Source organism: Triturus cristatus, chromosome 7 (genome assembly GCF_964204655.1).
Source record: "Triturus cristatus chromosome 7, aTriCri1.1, whole genome shotgun sequence".
NCBI classification, from domain to species: Eukaryota; Metazoa; Chordata; class Amphibia; order Caudata; family Salamandridae; genus Triturus; species Triturus cristatus.
Window position 1 is genome coordinate 1594596340 of NC_140590.1, and position 16597 is coordinate 1594612936.

Here is a 16597-nt window from a genome sequence, read left to right on the forward strand (position 1 = left end):
CCAGGGCCCAAAGGAATATGATCACATCGCCCACATCCAGATGGAACTTCATTAGCTCTTCTTGCTGTCATACACTATCTTCAAAACCAGCTACATCATTTACACAGCTATCATAATCAGAATCGTCCCTTATCTTGCAGTCTAGCTCACCACCATCTTTGGTATGTTTCAGCACACCCACTGCCAGAATACCATCAGACTTCAGCTAAGAAGTTAAAAAATAAAAAACACAAGAACACAGAACTTTTCCATTTATGCACTCAGAATCTGGAACATCAGTGTTTCGACCAGGACGGACCCAATGGTGCTGCAATTTATGACCTCTTTAAATAACACTACATCACAATGCAGTAACTTTCCCCATCCCAGCTTCCTCTCCCTTTACTCATTGGCTTTATGCTGGTCTTTGACCATGTACAGCACTTTGCTACCTTGTTGGCCTTTAGTGATATAGAAATACCATATACCTGCATACATGCTGAGAGAAAGAGTGCCTTGGGTAGAAATAAACATTTACCCAGGAGACTCTTGAGTTCTTCCCTCACTCCCTTGCTCGTCACAGCCTTTTGAAAAGGATGGGGAAAGAGATGGGAGTATGAGATCTCAAAATTAGTGTGATGCATTTGAGGTGCTAAGGTTATCTCAACCCCTCTTGCACATGCAAACAGGCCACATACAGGGTGGAGAGAGGGGTCCCAGATGTGAAACTCAGCATATGTTTAACAAGCATTGGCAAAGCCAATAGGTTTGCCTATGAAAAATCTATTGGGTCTGTCAATACGTTTTTAACATGTTGCACAGCAGCTGATCTGCTGTGCAACATGGCTTAAAATAAAAATTGAAAAAACTGCTAAGAAGCATTCAATGATGGCTGCATCATACATCATAGTGCTTTTTTATTTTTACTTTAAGCCATGTTGCCCAGCAGCTCAACTGCTGTTCGGCATGTCAAAAAAATTGACAAAGCCAATAGATTTCGCAAATGTGAACCCTATTGACTTTACCAATGCTTGTTTGTTCAGTGCCGTAACATGAAGTCAGTGATTGGGAGGAGAGAAGGTGGAGGAGCAACATGAGGGACAGAGATGAACTGTAGAGAGGCTTGCACTCAGCAGAAAATAAAAACAAGCAGCACTAGCAGAAATGAGTGGGGAGACAGATTAAGCAGCAAGGCAGTAGGAGATGGGGGACTGGCAAGCAATGAGGAGGCAGGGAGGAAGCAATAATGAGTACGCAATAGTGAGTTGGGGTGGGTGCTAGCCATGATGTAAGAAGAGGGCCGGTGAGGAGAAAGACAGCCTGCAGATGAACTCCCTAGATACCAAACATAAAAAAAAAAGTATCTTCTGAAGTGCATACCCACTGGAAGGACACTGGCCAGTGACCAAAACCTTTACTTGGGCCATGCTCCACAGCATGAAGAGGCAAAGCAGGAATACGTGTATAGTGAAAGCAGTGGACCTGTTGACCAGTCAGAAGCATGGAAATTAGAGCGACGTTGATTCTAACGAATTGTAAGTAAAGGTAAGTAATGGGCCGGTTCTAAGACCCTTTTAAGATTTGTTTTTAATACAAGAGATTTCGCAAGCGCAGCGCAGGCGCTGTGCAGGTGAAACCTAAAAAGTAGGGGTGAGCCGACTTCGCCGTTGTACTCCGTAAAATTCTGCAGACTTACCTAAAACTCTGCTAGATTCTGCTTGTGCTGGAATTCTGGTCTTTAGCGCAGGAAGCTTGTCCTGTGCTGTAAAATCAGTGCAAACGGCACCACGTGGCACACCAGAGGGCGCTGCTTCTATCTGCCGCTTGAGTAGATTTTCTACTCAAGCAGCAGCTTTCGCAAGGCGAGCGTCAACTTTCTCAACGCGAGAGTTAGCGAACTGTCGTGATTTCCTGCATTGAGAAATCTGGCCGGGAGGCAGTCTACCACTACTATTTTGTCGCTCACCAACTTAACGTTGGCGAGCTGCGTGCAAGAAAAACTCTGCCATGAAGCGGTTGGCGATGTTTTTCCAAACTCCGCACTCCAAGCAGAGTGGGCATAACTCTGTGAACTCCGCTGGCGGACCAGGGTTTAGCACCCACCCCTACTAAAAAGGAGGAGCCATAGGCAAGCTCTACAATACTTTGGGGTGCAGCTAAAAAGCCTCATCGATTAACAGTCTTATCATTAGCAGTAATCGCTCACTGACGCAAATTTCCTGAGCAGGAAAACATATTTGGTATGCATGAACTGCTGAAATCAGCAGCAGAGTCAGACCGAGCCAGTGCATTAGTCATACACAGTGCTTTAAATGGGCCGGTACTCACCGGTACTGAGTACCGGCACTTCTTATTTTTATCAGCCCGAGTACCGGCACTTCTCCACGGCCATGGAGAGTACCGGTACTCATGGAGGGTAGGCGCATTGGCCTCTAGTGATAGTAGCCTTTCTCTTTGTTTAGCCGAATCACTTTTATAGCCCTGAGCTAAGCCCCCGCTGAACTATTCAGCGTGGGCTCATTTGCATGATATCCGGGCGTTCGCCCTCATGCTGTGTTGCAAGGAATATAGCACAAGTAGGAGGCAACACTCCCCACCCCCCCACCCCCCACAATAGCATGCATGTTCTACGCATAAATAAAACACACCACACAAATTTTGTTTGGGTAAAAAACTGCTGCAGGTTTATTACATACACCGTTATGTAATATGGTGGGTTATCTTACGGGCGATCCAAGGGCAGGCAACCATCTGGGCCGCCTGCCCGCCTGATGAGCCAAGCAGCACTGGGGCGAACCCCGTCTGTGCTGCCCCTTCGGTGATCCTCTTCCAGGATCACGGTCCCTTATTACTCACACCCCTTTCAGAGCGGAGCATAGCAAGGCAAGCCCCCGGTTGTTCAGGCCCACAACCGCCCGTAGGACTAACGGGGCGCCGACTCTGTTTTCCAGGAACCTCCCATGAGGCTCCTGTGCTCTGGCACCCCCCTATGGTGCCTCGCAGAGGTACCCTTCGGTACCCATTTGCTTCCAGATCGCCCTGTAACTCCGCCTGCGACGAAAAAGAACAACATTATATGCCTCCCCCGCTGCTTCCACGCCGGGTAAGCGGTAGGGTGGGAGACGGAGTGTCCAGGGCGCAAAAGAGGAAGACCAGAGGGTGGGGGAGGCCTATATAGCCCCCCCCGTTCCTCGGGCCCCGGAAATGACTCTCCCTGTGCGCCGCAGCTCCTGGCTGCCAGAGTAGGGGGACTCCTCTCCGAGGGGTCCCCATACTTAGAAGAAGGGGGTGGGCTGGTGCCTTGCTGGCACTAGAGGCCCGCCCTTCTACTGCGGGCACCATTCCAGCCGCATAGCACCAGCAACACTCCCCCCCCCCACAATAGCATGCATGTTCTACGCATAAATAAAACACACCACACAAATTTTGTTTGGGTAAAAAACTGCTGCAGGTTTATTACATACATACTCCTGTGCTCTGGCTCTGGCACCCCCTATGGTGCCGCGCAGAGGTATCCTTCGGTACCCATTTGCTTCCAGATCGCCCTATAACTCCGCCACAGCTCTGGAGGCGGCCACCGTTGCCGCCAGAGCCCCCCACCAAAATAGCTATAGTCTTGCCCGCTAACTCTCCTGTCTAGAGCCTCCTGCAAATCTAGATTATTGGTATAGACGACCCCATCTATATCCCAAAGCCCTTGACGTTAGGGGAATTTGACCGTTCAGTTCCCCCCGTGGTGCAACCCCCTGGCATACGGCTTAGAGAGTTTTACTGATAAAGCAGTACGCCCTTGACCGTAGCTTGGAACAGCAGTGTCTGATGAAACAAGGCGCCCTATCGGCCTGTGAAGCTGTGCAAGCACTATTCACCTCACGCTTGAAAGTTTCACTGCGTCACATGACATCAGCCCCATCCCAACTTTGGGCAGGACAGTCTCTAATTTGCACAAAGCGCCATGTCTGCAATATGGCGCCTAACATTAAAGGCAGACTAAGTCCTACTTACCCCCATCCTCGAATATTCCCTAATGGGGGGGGGGGGGAGGAGAGGTTACCCACTGCCGCCTCGGAGCATTCCCAGCGTTGGAAATTACCTGCCCTGTAAAGTATGGTTTTTGTGAAAACTGGACGTGCCAAATGTTCCATTGACATAGTAGCCCATGTGCTTGACACCTTGTTACCCCACCTGTTGGGACGGCAGCACACTATGTTGGCTGACCGCGTCCCCACCAAGCATGGCTAGTGTAGCTGACCGTGTTGGGCTTTTGAGCTTAACTGCAGCAACAGGTCATCTGCCCTTGGTTCTAGAGTGCATTTACTTCCCCCCGTTGACCAGACAATTGCACAGACCCCTTTGAATGCTAACCCTGGCGAACACCTTATAGGTGTGGAATCAGGTTTGACCATGTATGTGTTATCCCCGCTATAGGCGACACCTCACCCTTTCATATAGTGACAACTTATGCAGTGACCTTTCTTGCTTAACTGACGTTGGATCGCAGATGCCAGTGCCTGCTAACTATCTCAGACCCTGGATGCTTGAACTCGCAAAAGTGTATTACATACTTCCAGTGGATCTTCTGGGGGATACCGCAGACCGAATTGGTGGCTAGACCCTTAAGAAGCACCCAATATACACCTGGGCATACCTCTACATGAGACTGGCTTTACACATCGTGCCCCCGGGGCACGACATTGTGCCCGCGGGGCACGATGTCGCTGAAAGACCGGTGTATGTTACCCACTCGCTGATACTTATCTATCGCTACTGCCCTTACTTGGATAAAAGGAATTCTGGATGCTTCCTAAGGACTGTGGACCTAAAGCTCCAACCTAGTTTGACCCCAAAACTTAGGGACAACCCAAGTAGTAATCATGCCCTTCAGTGTACGTCTACCCCAGCGTTGACTATCAACGTAGTTGGGACACCGGTAGCAGAAGATGCCCCTACCCGTCTCAGTTCTAGCCCATAGGAGGAATGACCCAGGGGGCAGACAAGTCTGTGGGAACCGAGGGGACATTCTGAGCAACTACCTGCCCTTGCCAGGAAATTGGGATTGCCAAGTGGTCTATAATAGCCTGTCGCCATTAGGCTCTAACACAGCGTGCCAAAAAGTTAGACAATGTAATTGTATATGAGGACAGGGAGTAAAACATAAACAACTATACCTGCCCCTTCTGAAATAGAAATGCCAACTGTACGGGTGATTATCGGCAATTGTGCTCCGACTAAATCTTCCCAGCCTGCTGAAAGGCAGCACCCTTTCATAAATCTCCTGGGATGGTGAGAACAAAACCTTTCAAACTCCCATTTCCGACTAGCCCGTAGAAGGATAACCAGGGAGCAGACGAGTCTAAGGATAACCAGGGAGCAGACAAGTCAGTGGGAACCAGGGGGAACATTCTGTGCACAACCTGCCCATACCTGAATAATTGGGATGCCAAAAGGCCAATAATACCCTGTCGCCGTTTGGCTCTAACGCAGTGTTTACAAACGTTTCTGTACCACAGCACACTTGTTGGATGAAAACTGCCACCACCCGCCTGTTGCCCTGGCTAAAGCGCGGGTGAATATGTCCTAACTGGAGCGACCTGATACCTGCCCTAGGCTGCAGAGGAATGCCCACCCAGTGTACATGGTACCTGATGCTATATGGTGCCCTCAGGTGTTCCCATGAAGGCCCTCGTAGCCAATTGCACAATGCAGTCTCAGCATTTCGCAGTGCTTCTCTTTGCGCTGTAATTTCCTGAGTCAGTGTAAAATTATACTTTCCCACCATTGGGCTGGTAACCGGTGGCAAGGCAGACAGACCTGTTATTATGTGGCTTCTGACATTGCCTCTGGATATATGCTACAGAACCACAGTGCACCTACAACATGCCAAAACCACTGGCCTTAACAATGCTTGTCAGTTGCATAAGATAACTGAAGCTACAATTCTGGCTTTGCTGCGTAGAATCATGAAAACGCATACATTTTGAACTGGTGGGGCTGTCACCTTAACGTGTTGAACATAGCAATAGGTGTCTCCCTTCATTGTATAGCAAGCTCAACCGAAATTGGGACAATTACACTAATCAACACCACCAATCAGCTGACATCAACCCTACCCCCCAGTGAAACAGGTAAAATGTGTGTAAATCCCAGCCAAGCCAGCCGAAACCATTAGAAGCAGTTTATCTGGGGCCATAAGGGATGTATCAGATATTAGACAACCTGTCCCTACTATCTGAAACCCGAGCACTATTGACTATTGGTATGCGGTGTCGCCAAACCGGGGACAAATACACACCCGCCATATCACGTATGGGCTCCTGGGATTTTAAAGCCACACAAATGAGAACCTACATTCAAATTGCACACACAGCTGAAAGACCGGGCCTCGTGGATAGCGCCTCTCCCCCAAGTTTACCAAATGTAAATGGCGGCGCCTAAAAACGGACGTGGTGGCCCCGTCCAACTGAATACCCCCACGGGACAACATTCGCCAGGAAATGCGCTAAACCGCGGGCTGGCAATTTGCCCGCATCCTAGCCCAGTGGAATGGCGCAACGTAAAACAACCCGGGCCGCATCAGCTGACCGAAATTTCGGCCCGACAGGCCAATAACCATTTCCTAAATGACATCGATACGTGCCTGAGATTTACAGTTAGGCAGCATTATCTCACAATATTCCAGCATTTAACTCTGGGGTGGAAGAGTCAGTCTATCAAACTGCTCAACCTGCAACCTATTGGTATGAAAGGGGAGCCAGGGAATGCATAGGATATCTAAAGGAGCAAAACCCATACTAAAATTGTACGCACCGCGACACACCTTTCCTTCCATTTCTTAATTGAAAAAGCTTTGTTCGACATACAATAACAGCAAATTGGGAAGGATTGAAACAAGACCCTTTATGCCATTATTTAAGATTCCTCTGCACACAGAACGTGAAAACACAAAGGAAGAGCCACTAAAAGCCAAGTAGAGCAAGGCGCTGCTCTCCCACCGGAGCCCCAAACCACCCACAGGTCCCACAGCATGCATGTGGAGGCCCAGCCCTCCACAGGGAGGGGCAGCAGCACTGCAGGTACACCACCCATATCGGGGGGGGGGGGGGGGGAGGGGACTGTAGAAAATAGAAGAACTTGTGAGCGTCCGTCACATGCTACAGCTTAGGCCCAAATGCATGATTACCAAATGTGGTGGGAGCAGAGACAGTGACTTGGGGACTTCTCCAAGCTGAGATTAGAAAACAATGGGAAACAGCTGGGGCTATGTGGTAGAAAGTGACATCAGGAGGCTGCACAATCTAGCGTGACATTCCAGAGACGCTGCTACCTAGAACCCTTCCAACAACCAAGAACGAGATCACAACACCTCATCGGCCAATCCAGCCTTTAGCCGCGACTGCTTTGCCTTCTAGCATCTTATGAGGTTAATGATACACTATAACGTTGTACACCAAACTAGTCATATATATTTGGCTCCATTCATGGGAATGATTGGTTATACGTGTGATAACGTCGCAACAAAGTGTTGTAAGAGAGGAACTGAGAAGTCACGTATCCTTACACTAAACACCCATAAATGACACATAAAACAATTGATACTTCCAAGTTCTGATCAAGAACTTCAGTCTCCTCATTGCATGGCAACATCCAGGTTCCAGGATATCCACTAGGACGGCGAGACCCCTCTTCTAAAGCCAATGTCGAACCGCTTCCAGAGGAATGAGGCCTGGCCAGCATCCGAAATCTGACCCCCACTCAGCCTGGCATCGACCGGGGGGAGGCCTGCTGCCACGCGTGTGTGACTCACTTCTGAGCTTGTCCCTAAAGGCAACTCAGCCTGGGCTATGCACCTGAATTTAGAAAAGCGCCCTGCACCACAGCTGCACTTGCGATTCGGAGAGCCCGCTGCACACTCCATTGTCTCTAGCCGCTACAGGAGCAAAGCCAACAGACTACACTGGCCACCCTGAAACGCCACCCGCACACACCGAAACACTCAGCACGCGAAGAGGACTTTGCAGTGCAATGCAGGCCCAAGCCATGCCTGGCTGAACCTAGTCCTTCCTGCTCTCCACCACCAGAGCCTTACACAAGCAATTAGGCCTCTCAATGGGAGCGACGGGACCCACCGCGCCCTGCACACCACAATCACGGACGCCCGACACCAGTGTTGATCCATGATGCACCTCACCACTATGCACTCACGTCGGTTCCAAAATCGGTGGAAAAAACCCCATCAGACGTAAAAGGGGGGCCTTACAAGGCGGTGTTCATGTAGCTGATATCGTTCACGATGGGCCAATAGGTCTCACCTTTGTGACCTTTATAAGTATTTGGTTATCAGCATAATATCATTTTGGGACTTATAAGGTCCCAAAGGCGAGACAGTGGAAATACAGTTGCGTACTTTGGCACCTACAGGCACCATTAGGCTATACCAAGGGTCTAACGTTTTCTTTAATAAGAGCTACTTATGTTCAATTGAACTCATCTGAGCTAGTCATTTTATAAGTGTTGTAATAGTGACCTCATCAGCCAAGATTACATTCGTGGCCATCATATGTAAAATTACTAGCAAATACCATCTCAGCGCATCAGGAGTGGTTAACAGCAGAAATGTAAAAAAGGCAATATTAGTAATAAGTTTCCCCCCGACACCACATGGATTATCAAATATATTTTGAAAATTCGGCCATTTTTCTCCAAACTACAATTTCTTATAATAGACAAATGTTCGTCTCAAATACAGATTATTCAATGTTGGGACACCTGTATTATATTTGTAACGCCCATGTGACTTCCCTGTTCCAAAGCTCAAAAGCCACTGTTTAAAATGTAGCAAGGTGCGGTTCGTCAATGCTCTGAGTTTCTGTTTAGCGAATAAAACATCACAATACCAGCATTTTCTTAAAATAATAAAGATTGCCTGCTGATCAAGCAAACGTAAAAACAGCCATTATCTCACCTGAGTGCATATGTATAGCCAGTGTTGTCTGGCGCGCCCTGGCGTGGCGCATATGTGTGAAGATGTGAAAAAACCATATTCCGTTTCAAACCTTACTGCAAAGGTGGAAGTAAGAGTTGGCACTTAAGTATCACTTTTTTAGGAAAAACCTTCCTTGCATGCAAACTTGTGAAACGCACCGATGGAAACAATAAACATTACGTAACACACTTAAAATAAGTTTACAGTGTGCCTCGGTGAGCAGTGCGCCTAAAGGAGTGTAGAGCGCGCCTCAAGAACAGTGCTTCAGTGTGACTCGGTGTACACAGCACCTCAATGTACAATGTACACAGTGCCTCAGATTCCCCGTGGTGCTCCCTTTGGTTGGCCAAAGTCCCTCTCTGAAGCTATTACTACTACTCAGGCATCATGCCCCCCTTCAAGGGAAAGGAGGGTTTTTCTAGAAAATGCGACCACCATTTTTTTTTTAAGCGCGTAACAGACCATTGGTTCCTGCCGACCGGATGCACTGCACACAGAATGACGGCGCTCTTCAGCAGAGAACTACCGAACAGGCAGTAAGAACACACATGAAAACAACTCTGAGACCCAGTAGCTTGCCTGTTAATCAAATTGATGTCTTAGAATTCGAACCAGTGACTTGTAGTTTACCCATACACATGCTGCAGCAAGCGCTTAACACACCAGGCTATGTCGGACTGGAGGAAACAACTGCTAACTATCCCTGCTTTTCAAAACACAAAGAAGCCCTTTTCCGCGATTTTCAGTTTGAAAACCGGAACATGAGCCACCTTTTCCGGAATCCCCCGGCGAAAATCCGGGATCGTCCAGGCAAATCTGGGACGCCTGGACACCCCACCACCTCCAGACCGACGCCCCACGCTGGTGGTTTATTTTCTCCCTTTCTTCAAATCAACGCCAACTCGGTCTCAGTCTCCCCCTGCTTAGCCCATGCGCCCACCCGAGCTTGGAACCACACAGCCCCCACTCCCGGGGAGAGGGGAGGGGAGCTGAGGCCACCATGCCAGCTGCGGCACAGCGGAAGGCAAACTCCGCATCTCCCTCGGCGGCAATGAGCAGCCCCCGAGCAGGCGACAGCTGCGTGCTCTAGCCCGCCCCCTCCGGTTCAAGTCCCTCGGAGCATGCCAAAACAGTTCCGCTGAGGGAGGGGGGTGCGAAGCCCCGGCGAACCACGCCTGCTGGTCATCACCACCCCCTTTTGTACCGCTTTGGTCAGCCGAGCTCAGCACACCACTCACAGACCCCGCGGCCACTCGGCAAGGAGACATGTGCCCCGTGGTGAGTGCATTCACCCGATTGCACTCCACCAGGCTCTGTGCAAAGTACACCTTCCCTGATCGGGAATCAAACCCGGGCCACCAGGGAGCATGGCAGCACTGGTAGCGGCCCTCAAGTTTACCTATGCCACTGTCCCAGGACTGTCCGCCACCCTTGGAACAAGAGATGCACCATGTGTGCCCTGGCAAATGCCGCCGACCAATCCACCCGCAACCCCCCCCAGGGGGGTCGGCGGAGGGCGGACGCAATCACGGCAATCAAAGCGCCTTACCAGTACAACCACAGACAAGACGCTGTGCCGCGATACTGCTAATAATATGCTCGGACAACAAACGGCCCAAATGGTGCCGTCGCAATCGGACCCTCACCTCATTCACCGCGCAAAACCGAGAACGCAGCTCCCTGGCCAAACGGCCACACGACGGCGACACGGGCGGACCTCGCCTCCAGTGGAGCAACCGAGGGCCAAGCACTACAGACGGCGTGTCCAGGGCGCAAAAGAGTAAGACCAGTCAGTGTGTCTTGTTTTCGCCTGTCAGATTCCATCTGACAGCGGTGAGTTTTTGGATACCGAGGCGATAGCCTCATTACTCCACATTCATTTTTGAGTTTTTTAGTCGCTGTTTCGGTTGTCTTATTGATGTGACGCTTTGTCACAGTTGAGGTTGGATCACAAGGTCAGCGCTGTGAAAGGCCGCAGGTTGCGGTCGATATGGTTTGCGGAAGTGTCAGCAAGTTTTATCGCAGAGTCTTGTATTAGTCTGCCAAATGGCGGTGATGAGCTTTTGATGGCTGCCACGGCGGTTGCCTTCTGACAGTGATGAGTTTTGGGTACCTGCCGGGGCGAAGAGTAAGACCAGAGGGTGGGGGAGGCCTATATACCCCCCCCCCCCGTTCCTCGCGCCCCGAAATGACATGCCCTGTGAGCCGCAGCCCCTGGCTGCCAGAGTATGGGGACTCCTCCCCGAGGCGTCCCCATACTTAGAAGAAGGGGGGTGGGCTGGTGCCTTGCTGGCACTAGAGGTCCGCCCTTTTAGGGCACCCTGCGGGCGCCAGGGCAGCCGCAGAGGCAGCCCAGAGACAGCACAATGAGAAAAGCCATGGGAGGTAAAAGGGCTTTAATCCCACCTGATTCATTTGTGTGAGTGTCTGTTTATGTGTGTCTGTTTGCCTGCTTGTGTGTGCATATTTTTGTGAGAAATATTACAAAATAGGTTTGACTTTCATTTTGTATAACAAATTAACCTGATTTGTTTATAGAAAGATATTTCTTGTGTGTGCTGCAACTAGTTATATAAGCCAATATAATTCGCATGTCTTGCCTTTAGCACCGCCCCTAGTCCCGCCCACTCACCACATTTAAATGAGTACCTGCACTACTTTTTTCCCATTTAAAGCACTGGTCATGCAATACATGATCTCCCCAGGACGTATAATTATAGGCCTCGCAATGCACGCCACCTCTTCGCCTAACAAGTAATGTTACTTTTGTTGCTGTTTTGGATACCAGCCTTTTAAAGTGCTTCCGCCTTTTGTAAGGCTTGGTAGCGGCTGGATTCAACATATCTGCCAAGACAAATATAGCAGGGGAACACCTGCACATTTATCACGTCATGCAGGCTGTAATTAGTGGAGGTTAAATAGTACTTCCAAAACACTAATTGTCATTTTTAACATTTAAGATAAAAAAAGTTCACCCAACATTTGTAGCAAATGTCTTGCAGCCAAAGTCTTGTTTCTCTTTTTTTGTGCTGTGATTTACTTGCCAATGCTCAGTTTATCCACTTCGGAAAAAAAAAATATGTATCAAAAAGTGAATGCTTAAACTGTGCATTCCGAGGTTCAAACCAGTAGTTTACTGAGATGTCCGCAGCAGGGACCCGCTCAGCTGTCTGGTAAACGGGATGCACTGGAACTCATACAGGCTCTCCCGTCATTTTCATCTAGGGAGTAATTTGTGCCTGACTTCCACCTCTGCCACACCAAGACCCCTGTTACCTTTTTGTAGAAATTTTGTATTGGAAAGTTTCAAATAAACACAAACTGCAGGTCACAACGACATCTGCCATCACAGGACAGATCAATATAATGATAAGATACTCTTGAATATTCTGAGGTTTAAATTAAATTACATTTCCTAGCTCAATGAACATTCAGCTCGTCCAGTCCGTGTTTTTTCTTGCATTCTGGGACCTGTAGTTCTGATTTAATGGTGGGCTCAACCAGAGAACAAAGTGCAAAACAGAACCCTTGACTGAATGAGCTACTCAGACCTTGGGCTGAGAAACTCAGGGGGCACTGCAGTGTACATTTCAGCAGAAGAAAAAACAAGCATTGACAAAGCCAACAGGTCTCGCCTTTGACCTATTAGCAAAGGCAATTTCTCCGAAGTGCTTTAAAAAAATGAAAGTGGAGGAAAGAGGGTAGGTGGGTGAGCAAAGCAGCTGCAGGGGATAAAGCCGCAATGGAAAAGCAACAGGGGCAATGGAAGGTGGGTGGTCACTAAGAAACAACAGACTCAGTGTGGAAACGTAATGGAGGCAGTGTGAGTGGGGGAAAAGCAACAACGGCAATGGAGGGAGAGTAGGGTAGACGGACACTAACTAACATTGGCAAAGGAGCAAGCGTGAAAAGCAACCGCGTCAACAGAAGGAGGGTGGTTGGGGAAAATCATTGGCTGCAACAGAGGGAGTGTGGGCGGGGGGAAAGCAACAACAGCAACAGACAGAACGGGGGGACCGTGAGCATGGAAAAACAACAGCAACAAAGGGAATGGAAGGAGGATATGTAGACACTACAACGGAGGGAGGGTGTGGGGAAAGAGCAACAAGAAGTTAGAGTGATGGAATGCACACCGTTGTAGTCTGTATATGCCAATTTTAGCCATGATGGTAATCCAAGTGTGGGGAAAAAGCAACAACGGCAATGGAGACAACAGAGGGAAGATGGACAGCCACTAAGCGACAGCTGCAACGCATTTACGGAGGGCGAAGATAAAAAACAGCAGCAATGGAGTCAGGTGGGAGAGTAGAAACCTACTACGGGGGGACCAGCACACTGGTGAGAGAGATGAACGTGGAGCCTGGGATAGAAACACATCGGTGGGGAGTGGGTGTATGACAAAGCAACATAGTGGGAGGGAGGGGAGTGGGAGAAGGAGTCGGGCGAGAGACAACAATATGGGCACAGAAGGGGGACAGCAGAACACAGAATAGGAAATAACTTGGAGCCTTTGGGGTGGTAGAAGAAGTACACTCTAGAGACAGCTGGAAACACATGCAAGCATATGGAGTGCTTCATGAAAAAGAAAAAAAGTAGTTCCAGAAAAGCATACACTGGTGGAAGTATTGAAGGTGCCAATCAGAGAGATGGTAAACAGGCCAGTGTCCATTGCAAGGACAAACACAAGCTGGTGGAGCTAAACAAATACATTAAAAAGAAACAGGAAGAGGGAAAGAGAAGCAGAGATTCATTCAGCTTCCCGAGCCAGTACTTAAATAATCAAAAAGAATGAATCACTTAGGTCATTTTCCAGAGTCTCTTGGTCATGGCAGCGGTATATCTTGGTTCTCAGCTTATTTGATTAAGTGGAATGAACAATCATAGGATCTTGGCACCCGAGTGTCCCTTTGTTATTTGCCCTCCTGAATATGGTCTGATTGGTCGCAATTTCCTATGGCTAATAGTGCTCAGCAACAAACGAATATATGTTTGGTAGCAGTTTTTAGATCACTTTCCCCAAGTGGCTCTAAAAACTACTACCAAAAATATCCGCACTTTAACACTTCTTATATTAACATTAAGAGCTCTCTTGGCCCTTGCGCAGACATCAAGGGTGTTTGCAGCTAAGCACTATTAGCCATAGGAAATTGCGACCAATTAGACCACATGAGGAAGGGCAAACAACAAAGTTCCACCCACCAAATCTACTTCCGGTTCAACCGCAAATAAGACAGCAACAGCATATGTCTCAAGTATCCCACTCAGCAGGATTACAAGCTACAGTGCCGGCCTCATGGAACTTAAACGCCACATAGATTCCAGGTAAAACTAACCAAATCTATTTTTCCTAAAGCTCTCTCATTTTCACTTTGCACTTTTATCCTCATAGAGGCACACAAATGCACCTTTGGTAATTTTCCAGGAACATGCTATATATCTGCTTTTCTGCACTTTTTCTCTTCTTTTAAAACCTGGAAGTTCACTCTGGCTTGTGATACTTTACATAAACCGACAACAGGAAGCCAGCACTGCAAAACGCATTACAACATCTAAATCACATTACGCAAGAAATAGAACTTTTTAGCATTTCTTTCGATAACGTGTAAGCCTATGTATATTTTTACCTTTGCATAATAAGTAAGCCTGAACTCATTCCTTATTTTCTCTTTATTTATTTATTTTAACAACTTGTAAAGCGCACAAATACACGGAGGTGTCTCGGCGGTGTCTTTGTCCTCCACTGCAATAGACCGAATTAAGGCCTATTACCACATGTCCATAACAGGTATTAAATACAACCTGTTGCCCTTAGGGTGAGAAAATCCACTCACCTTGCATAGCACATACAGAGTCCCTCAACATTTGAGACGGCTGGATCCTTTGGTCCTGAAGAAAGCCACCCAACCCTTTTGGGCGATACCTCACCAGGTGCTCTGGACCTATAATTATCCAATTAAGCACCGCCCACTTTTTTAACCTTATCCCTCCCCTATGAAAATAAAAACAAACTGCACAGGAGAGAAGATATTTTTAATTATTCCAACACTCTTCCCACTCACGACTGTCAGACACCAGACAGTCTCCCTCACGGTGGAGGATGATGAACACCTGGAGAACTGGACACTTGGGTGCCAAGACCCTACGATTCATACACTTAATCAAATAAGTGGAGAACCAAGATATACCACTGCCGTGACAGTGTGGCTGAGGGTCCTCATCAGAAACGGTGACACTAACCAAATAAAGCCAACAAGCAGATGTGAGTGACAAAGCACATTGGCAATGAACAGAATGTATTCCTAGGTAAGCTTTTGGCATGTCCCCAATATATCTTTGCAACCAGACAGCTATAGATTAAGTGAAAAAGAACCACACATTGTATTTCTAAAAATAGATATTTATTATAAGGCACTCACTACCCGGAGATATACACAATGCACACAATACTTTGCAAAGAAAACGGGTAAGTAGCACGATATACACAGTGGTCACCGGAGGGGACCAAACCATATACTATAATAGTGGGATGCGAACCATGAACCACGACCCATGTCAAGACTATACCCAGAAGACGTAGAAGTGCTGGAGACCCAAGGATCCACCCGAGGTAAGTAACCAGGAACCCCGCAGTGGGCATGTGCAGAGTGAGAATACGACCGCGTGCTCAAGTCAATGGGTAAGTCGCAGTTGCAATTTTAAAGCAGAAAGATCCTTCCCAGTGGACCCTGAAGAAACCCTGGGATTGGAGAGCCACCCCACCCGTGGGTACCCTAAGCACTAGGATACCTACACCAGAGAAGCTGGGTGCATAGGTGTGAAGTGGCATCGGAAACCGCAGTAGAACTCAATGGAGTACTTCTGGAAGATGTCGCTGGCGAAGAAGTGGAAAGTGTCCGGTGGAACCCAAAGGGGGATTCAAGTTGAGAAGTACCTGCAAGCAGAGGGGACAGAGTGTATGCCACTCAGGGGTGACCAGGAGGGAGGGAAGATGAATGCCCACTTATTAGGGTGCTGCAGGAGAGTGGACGTGACCTTGGAGCTGCAACTGTGTGGACCATGCAATGCTGTGGAAGACCAGGAGCCATTCACGAGCTGTCCTACGTTGGATGTTGAGAGTTGAGGGGTCAGTGTCCGTCAGGAGCACCAACCAGCCTTGGCAACTGCAACCAACGTGGCCTGCGAAAAAGTGCAATATCGGGACCAGCAAGGTCCAAGACACTCAACACAGCAGGGAAGCCAGAATAGACCAGGGCAATCAGGGGAGCGCACTAGAATCAGAAGAATACCCTCACAAGGACCCACAGGCCGGAGGCACTGGAGTCGCAAGAGGACCTCGAGCAGCTCACCAAAGATGCAGGCCCACGGTGTAAGCGATGCAGTGAGGACGAAGCTCTTGGTCGCAGAAGATGCTTGAGGTTGGGGCTACTTGGAGCCTGAAGATCTTGGAGGAATAAGCCAACAAGCCTTTGCAACGGCAAGTCGACGCGGTGCACAGGTGTTTGGTTCCTGCGGTTCTGATGAGGGATATTGGCCTCAAACTTGGTGAGAAGACAGTGCAGGCCTCAAGGGAGTTGTAGAACCACCACCTGTGTTGCTGAGCCTTTTGGAGTCTGTGGGAGACCAGGAGCAGCAGAC